Genomic DNA, 9130 nt, shown 5'->3' with positions numbered 1-9130 from the left:
TAGTATCAGTGAACATCAAGTTTGATGATGAGGTTCAATCCCTATTGTTATTGTCCTCATTACCTGATAGTTGGTCCGGAACCGTAACTGCTGTTACGAGCTCTTCAGATACGAGTAAGTTTACGTTAATGAAGATGTCGGATATTTTTCTAGGCGAAGATGTCAGAAAAAGAAATTCAGGTGGATCATCGGGTGATTTAATGCATGTTGGCAGAAGTAGGAAGAATAACAGGAGTAGTGGCAGTAAGAACAGAAAGAGGAGTCAGTCCAGGGCTCGAAATGATGTGACTTGTTGGAACTGTAAAGAGGTTGAACATTTCAGGAATCAATATCCACACGACAAGAAAGAAGTTAATGCTACAGTAGACCATTCAGATCAGAGCCGTCCCCGAAAACTCTTGAAAAAATTTAGACCTTGAGCGACGAAAAGAATTGGGCCCAAAATTATGGTTAAGGGTAAATGAATTACAAAAATTAAAACTTAGTGATGGAGCAAAGACTTGAACTTGAGACCTTTACATTATTTTGAGATGGTTTTTGCCACTACACCACCAATACTTTTTTGCATAATAAATGGATGAATATACTAAATATGAGTTGGAGTTGGCTAAAAAGCCTTATTTTCCTAGAAAGTCTAGGAAGCAATCAGAACGTGACATATGGCATTGAAGGATTTTAACTAAAAGGGCAATTGTGTAATTTGACATTTTATTTTAATTTTGGAATTTATATCTCATTAACTAACTATGCACGATTTTATGGTAACTGATTCTCCATGATTTGCGAATTACTACCAGACGTAAATATCAATCAAATTCTCATTCGTTCCTTTCACAATCTCGATCAACTTTCTTCGTAAATCATTTTTTACGTGAGAGATAGTTATGGCTTCAAACACAATTCTTGATTGCGGAGATGGCAAATACGCTTCTTTTTCTGTTTACTATTATCTGGTCTGTATCGATTTTTAATTATGTCTGGAAACCACCAGAATGTTCTTGACGTTGTGTTTTAACAGCAAGCAGATTCATACCGTTTTGTTTTAGCATTCATGCTGGTAATGCTGGAGGATTTCTTGACGATGTGTTTTACCACATGCTGGAGGATTTCTTGACATTGTGTTTTAACAGCAAACAGATTAATACAGTTGTGTTTTAGCATTCATTGTTCGTTTTGGAGCCGAGGGTCTCTCTGGAAGCAGCCTCTCTATCCCTAGGTATAGAGGCAAGGTCTATCTACATCCCACCCTCCCCAGACCCTATAAGTAGCTTTGCTATTTGTGGGATTTACTGGGTATGGTTGTTGTTGTTGTTGTTGTTTTAGCATTCATGTTGATAATGCTGGAGGATTTCTTGACGCTGTGTTTTACCATCCATGCTAGTAATGTTGGAGAATTTCTTGACATTGTGTTTTAACAACAAGCAGATTAATATAGTTGTGTTTTAGCATTTATGTTGGTAATGCTGGAGGATTTCTTGACGCTGTGTTTTACCATCCATGCTGGTAATACTGGAGGATTTCTTGACATTGTGTTTTACCAGCAAGCAGATTAATACAGTTGTGTTTTAGCATTCATGTTGGTAATGCTGGAGGATTTCTTGACGCTGTGTTTTACCATCCATGCTGGTAATACTGGAGGATTTCTTGAAATTGTGTTTTAACAGCAAGCAGATTAATACAGTTGTGTTTTAGCTCTATACTGGTAATGCTGGAGGATTTCTTGACGTTGTGTTTTACCATTCATGCTGTTACGATGGGTGACATTTGCCACGATGTGTTTTCTTGATGTTGTGTTTCTTGATGAAGGATAGAAGGAAGAGAGAGAGACGAGAGAGAGAGAGAAAATCGCAAGAAATGTGGGGTGGTTTATGGAATGACAGTTATTTCCATATTTAAAACAAGCTAAATGACACATCTACCCCTAATTAATTAAATAATCCTATTTTTAAGAAACACATATTACCAAAATGCCACCAAGATGATCTCAACCATTAAACACACCCATTGGATGGCCCAGATCGCTTCCTAGACTTTCTAGGAAAAACACATTTTCCGCAGGATCCCCACTCTATATAATAAATATATACAAGCTTATAAAGACTTTTCGGGCCCTTTGAAATTTTGGGCCTCGGGCGTCGGCACGGGTTTGCCGGGCCTGGCCCTGATTCAGATGATGAAGTTTTGATCTGTAATGTGGAGAGCAGTGTGGATTCCTGGGTTATGGATTCGGGTGCTTCATTTCACGCTACCCACAGAAGTGAAGCACTACGGAATCTTAAAATTGGGGATTTTAGTAAGGTACGACTCGCAAATGATGAAGTCCTAGATGTTACAGGCATGGGTGATATTGACTTAGTTACTTCAGTCGGATCTACTTGGACTTTGAGAGACGTGAGAGTGATTATAGGCTTGAAGAAAATGCTTATTTCAGTCGGGCAGCTGGATGATCAGGGTCACGAGGTTAAGTTCGGTAGTGGACAGTGGAAGGTAATTAAGGGAAATTTAGTAGTTGCACGTGGCAAGAAGAGGGGCTCATTGTACATGGTCATGTACCGCCTGAGGGAGAGGTTATCCTAGTTCAGAAGAAGACCAGGATCCGGTTCACAGAAACTCGTGGGCAGAAGAAGGTTTGCTTTGCAGGTGGCAAACCCAGAGTCACAGGTCAGATTCAGGTTGAACGTGCTAGAAAAGGTTCAGTAAAACCAGTCAGGGGCATTCGTGGCAGTGGGAGCACGGGTCGTGCTTCAGTCAGAGTTACTAGACGACAGTGGGTTAAGAGAACTAGTATTCTAGTTGTCAAAGTCTCTCCAGTTGATTATCTACTTTATTCGGAGAGCGTTTGATCTTAGGATGTTCCAGGACCGGGCAGTTCGTGTTAGTGGGAGCTGATAGGGACAGAGAACGAGTCACGAGTAGTAACTGATGAGTTGAAGCTCAGTGGGAGCTTCAACGGGCCTTCAGGTTAACCGATGAGAAGGTCTCCCACAACTAGTGAAGATGAAATGTTTACAGAGGTACATATGAATATGAAGTTGCATGGAGTGCAGTTTGAAGTTGTCAAAGCCTCCAAGTTGGAGATTGTTGGGTTGTGGAGGATTTTACTAGCAGGGGTGTTCTTAGTTACACTCCTTCTGCATCTAGCAGGGGTGTTCTGTGTTACACTCCTGCATCTAGCAGGAGTGTTCCCTGTTAATGTAGTTTAAAGTCAACAACCCTAATTGATCCCCCTATATATACTTTTTATTCATGTCTGTAAATTTTTTGAGCACCTAATAAGAAGAAGACCTAGTTGTAGAGAGTGGATGTAAGTTAGATTAGACCGAACCACTATAAATATTGTGTTCTTGTTCTTGTGATTTAGAGTGTGTGAGTGTGTGTGCTTGCTGATTATTGTTCTAGTGTTTGTGTGATTCGTGTTCTGGTCCTAACAACAGGTGTCGATATATATATCTCTTTCGGTTGTTATACCAAACGTCGGTACCGTACTAATGTACTCTACTGAACAGATACCGACCAAAAGCCCAATGAACTGAACCGATATTAAAAGGAACGAAACCAATACCGACCGAGTTCTCACCTTCTAACCAATACCTGCCGCATCGAGGAAATCATACTAGTTAGTATTATTACAAATTAATTTATTTTGTATTTGTATTAGGTTTCTAGAGATAATAGATAACCAACGAGAGATGTTTAGTGATGAAAATAAATCTGAAGATAATAAATCACCACTCAATATGTCAACAAGATATGCAAGGGGGAATTAGAGACGATATAAATGAAATATGAATCAAATGGGTTGTTCACTTATAATTATTTTGGGCTGCTAAGTGGGCTGGAGCATGGAAAGAAAGAAACCATGGACAACGGCAGTTTGCTTTTTTAACAACATTTTTGACACCTAAGACTACATGGTATGGTGATGGATCATCCTTGGAGGATGATCCGCCACGTAGGCGCCACATCATAGTCCTCACAAGGATGGATCATCCTCCAAAACTAGGGGGCATGGGAGGATGGTCCTAGTCATCATCCTCCACCACTTTTATATTTTTTTTTTTAAATCTCCATCTTTTTTTAAACATTTAACAAATAAAGTAATAAAATATTTTAATTAATATTATAAAACATTACATAAACATAAAAAAAATTAAACTTAAAAAAAAATAAACTAAAAAAACATAAACTTAAAAACCTAAAGTTAAAAAAAAAAACGTACAAATATCCTAACATACTAAAATAAGCTACTAGTCGTCGTCTTCCATGTGGTTGGCGGGTTCGTTTTCAGCGTTGTTCCAAATATGCTCCACCAAGTCCGCTTGTAGGTTGTGATGTGTGAACTCGTTACGTAGAGCGAAGGCGTTCAAATCTTGTTCTTCCTCACTAACTGGAACAGAATTTCCAGTAGACGCGTTTTCGTCGTAATCGCATATCGCTCTCCCTTCGTCTTCAATGATCATGTTATGAAGGATGATACAAGCGTACATAATGTGTCGTAACCTCCTTGGTGTTTGCGAACGTGCTGGAATAGAAATGATGTGCCATTTTTTTTTGTAGAACACCAAAAGCCCGTTCAATATCTTTTCTTGCGCCCTCCTGAAACTTTGCAAATTTTTTCCGTTTGTCGTCGGTCGGGTGCGGGACAGTTTTAACAATTGTCGAGTACGTTGGGTATATCCCATCGGCTAGGTAGTAACCTCGCCTGTACTCCACCCCTGAAACCGTAAAGCTTGTGTCTGGACCTGTACCCGCCACTACATCATCAAAAATCTGGGACTGGTATATGATGTTGAGGTCGTTGAGTGAACCGGGTAGACCAAAAAAAGCATGCCATATCCAGAGATCCTGTGACGCAACAGCCTCTAAAATGATAGTCGGATGTCCCTGATCTCCCCTAGTATACTGACCTTGCCATGCAACCGGGCAACTCTGCCACTGCCAGTGCATGCAATCAATGCTCCCGAGCATTCCTGGGAAACCATGTCTCTGTTCGTGTGCCTGATATAATTTTTGTACGTCGCTTGCGTTCGGTTTCCGCAGGTATCGCTTGCTATACAATTTGACAACCCATTGGCAAAACTTGTACAAACAACGACGTGCGGTTCTGTCAGACATCCTAATGTACTCGTCTAATGCATCTGGTGCGTAACCGTACGCAAGTTGGCGAATGGCCGACGTACATTTTTGTAAATTGCTGAACCCCCTTTGCCCTCTAGCATCGTTTCGCAATGTAAAAAACGGATCAGACTGTGCCATGTCGCCTGCAATACGTAAGAACAGTTGACGACTCATGCGGAAACGACGTCGAAAAATCTCGGCTGGGTACACGGGTTCGTCGGCAAAATAATCAGCAACTAGTTTATCGTGGCCGGCTATAAATTTAGAACAAAAAATAAATGAAACTAATTAAAACATACATTTTAAAACATACAAAAAAACATACATTTTAAAACATACAAAAAAAATTAAAATACCTTCTTGGTCTCGATTATATTTTGCTCGTCTGGTTAGCGGTTGGGACGACCCTTCAGCGGCCGACATGAACACTTGAGCCGCGTTCATAATCATGTTGTGCATAATAACATCCTCTTCCGAAGATGATGAATACCACTCGGACGAAGACGATGAAGACATTGATGAAATTGAGGAAATTGAAGAAACGGGTGAAGCCATGATAATTTTTTAGCGAGAAATGGTGTGGAAGCGGGTAAAAAATGATGCAAAATATGAAGACTTTTTATAAAAAGAAATGAGTGGTTTATAAAATGTGAGAGAGATGGGGTGGTAGTGGGTGAAAAGTGGTGAAAATAGGGGTTAAGGGTGTGAGTATTTATAAAAATGGTATTGAAATGGGTGTTTATTTGAAAACTAGCCGTTATTTTTTTTATTAATATTTCAAACGGTCATATGGAGGGGCCCACAACATTTTGCTTCGTCGAGAACGTCCGAAAAGGGACGCTGAGGACGGCGACGTATGGGGGCGGCACGGTGTTTGGACCGTCGCCGACCCGCGACGGGCCGGGGCCGACCCCCATACCGTATAGCCTAACATACTATTATGTGAGGGGCAAATGTTATAACTACACCACTTTTGTGGAGTCCAAGAAGGATTTGAAAGATGAGATATAAAAATCCAGAATTACCAGTCAAATGGGCCGTTCACTTATAATTGTTTTGGGCTGCTAAATGGGCTGGACTATGAATAAAAAAAATTAAGGAGCATCAGTTTCGGGCTTTCGGCCTTTTGGGGATTGGAATTTGGAAGTCGGCACTAACACTATGTTCACGAATCTCATTTAAGAGGGGAACGATGAATATATATTTGTTATTACTTTTATGTTAGTTTCAAGCAGTGGCGAAACTAGAAGAAAAAAATCAGGAGTATCCCATTTTTTACCATACGTTCATACAATTTAATTTATTTACCATACATTCATACAATCAAATATGTAGTAACAACTAAACTTAGTCACTAAATCCTACCGTAAAATCCAATTTTGTCTCTTTGTGTTAGAATACATTTGCTCTGACGGAACTAAACATTTATGATTTGGGGGTGGCAAAGCTATACATACAATTATATTTATATTTTTTAAGTGTACTATGACCACTATAATAAAGTTAAGGTTAAGGTGCTACGATAAGCTATATATTTGTACCAATCATTATTTGTTTTGAGGTTTTTATAAGAGTTGATCAAAAAAATTTATCTCAAGACTAAATTAAATGTATTAAATAGAAAATATAATAAAGAAACTAAATAAAATAAAAACAATAGGAAAACAAAATGGATAATTACACCAACAAAAGTAGAGTTTAATATCTCAAATAAAGCCACTAATGTTAAGTATTCAAGGCCCAAGCAACTTTTCAATAAAAAGCCCATCTAATAACAAACATAAGGCACACACTTTTCTTTTATATCTGTTCATCTCCATCCTCTAACCTAATAACATCACAAGAAGTTGCTGTCATAGTGTCAACCCATCAGAGAAGAAAATTATGATCATATACTTTTGTTATCTTCTTCTCTCTTTGTAGTCTGGGGTATCCTAATGTTTGCTTAGGGATATCCATACATAAAATGAAGATTTATTTTATTTTTTTGTACTTCGCCAAAAAAGTTGAGGGGTATCCCGGACAATCCCCGGGATAAGGGTAGATCTGCCTCTGATCTCAAGAATAAAGATAATTTGTGGTTGATTCATTGGTGGTGATTATTTCCAAATGAGAGAATCTATGGGGTTGAACTATGTTTTCATGTGAGTAAATAAACAAATCTTCATGGATTATTATCGCACATTAAAAGGTCATTCTCTTACGTCGAGACTCCATAGTGTTTTTACTATTGCCTATGTGTTTAATAGATTTTAATCTATTTGGTTATTGTGGATGGTGTATAACTTATGTTTATGTAATTTGCCAAACATTTAAGTGAAATTACAAGTCTTATGTCGGTTTTTTTTTTTTTTTTTTTTTTGTTCGTTGAGATCTTTTTTCTTAATTAAATTGCAATTTAGTTTGAACTAGTTTAACTCATATCATTCGACAACTTTCGTATTAGCTTTTATAATTGATTATATGTTTAATACTAACAACATGCTTCTTGTTGATACAATATCTTACTTCTTCTAACTATCTAGGTTAATTAGTTTTATTAACACCATCAAACCGTTTAACCTATTAGTTATAATATGTCAACCTATTTGTGACTCATTTAACCTCTTTACAACTTGATTACAACCAATTTACAAACTCTCAACTTATTAACATGATTGACTCATTAGATAAATGGGTTGCATGAATGGTGTCCAAGTTACGGGACTTTAACTTTTACGTATGTGCGAGTTAGTGTTGATGTCTTTGAAATAAATAAATATACAATTTGCATTCAACTATTCAAGTTCATTAGTTCAAACCGTATCTAGCATCCTATCTAATTCTTGTGTTGTTTGATAGTGAATTAGAAGCCAACTATGAGGATGGATTACACAAAGGGAAAATCACAAAACTAACTTATTGACCATGAAAGTTGCAAAAATGACATTAAACTTTTTTTCCAAATGGTTCCAATAATGTCGACCTACACATTAGGTGACACGAAAGTACACCTGTATTCGCGCTCAGTTGTGTATTTTTGAGCAAGATGCCTCTAACCACTTAAGACTATGCGTCAGAGCCGTCCTCGAGAACTCTCAAACAAATTTAGGCCTCGGGCGACAAAAAAAAAAATTTGGGCCCAAAATTGTGGTTGGGGAAGTGAATTAAAAAAACAAACCAGGGGTGGTGCAGTCAAGACTTGAACTAGAAACTTTTACATTATCTTAAGATGGTTTTTCCATTCTACCACCAACACTTTTTTACATATATTAAATATAGGTTAAAGATCAAATAAAAATAAAATAAACGTACGAACGGTACGAATTGAAAGAAAAGTCAAAAAGTGGCGGTGGCAATATTGTAATTATCAGCAATTTCAAAAGTACTGTACTGGGGAAAAGCAAAAAGTGGCGGTGGCAATCTGGTAATTATCAAAAACTTCAAAATTACTCTAGTAGGGTAATTTTGAGCATCTGTAGGGTAATTTTGAGCATCAATAGGGTAATTTTGAGCATCTGTAGAGTAATTTTGAGAAATGTAGGGTAATTATCAAATTACTCTAGTAAAGTAATTTTGACTTCTGTAGGGTAATTTTGGGAAATGTCTTGTAGAGTAATTTTGTTAGCATTTAGTTATGGGGTTTAGCTTTATGGTTTAGTTTTTAGCTTTTAGTTTGGGTTGGGGGGGGGGGGGTTAGGTTTTTTTAGGTTTTTGGGGGTGGGGGGGGGGTTAGTTTTTTTTAGGTTTTTGGGGGGTGGGGGGGGGTTAGGTTTTTTTAGGTTTTTGATAATTACCCTACAATTTTGATAATTACCCTACACGACCAAAATTACTCTACTTGAGCTTTTACAAAATTACCCTACAGAAGTTCAAAATTACTCTACTAGAGTAATTTTGAAGTTGCTGATAATTACCAAAATGCCACCGTCACTTTTTTGACTTTCTTTCACTTCGTACGTTTCGTACGATAATTTTATTTTCACAAGAACTTAACTCATTAAATATATAATTAAGTATATATATAAAAGCT

This window comes from Helianthus annuus, chromosome 13 (assembly GCF_002127325.2).
Source record: "Helianthus annuus cultivar XRQ/B chromosome 13, HanXRQr2.0-SUNRISE, whole genome shotgun sequence".
NCBI classification, from domain to species: domain Eukaryota; kingdom Viridiplantae; phylum Streptophyta; class Magnoliopsida; order Asterales; family Asteraceae; genus Helianthus; species Helianthus annuus.
Note: the sequence above shows the minus strand (reverse complement) of the source record.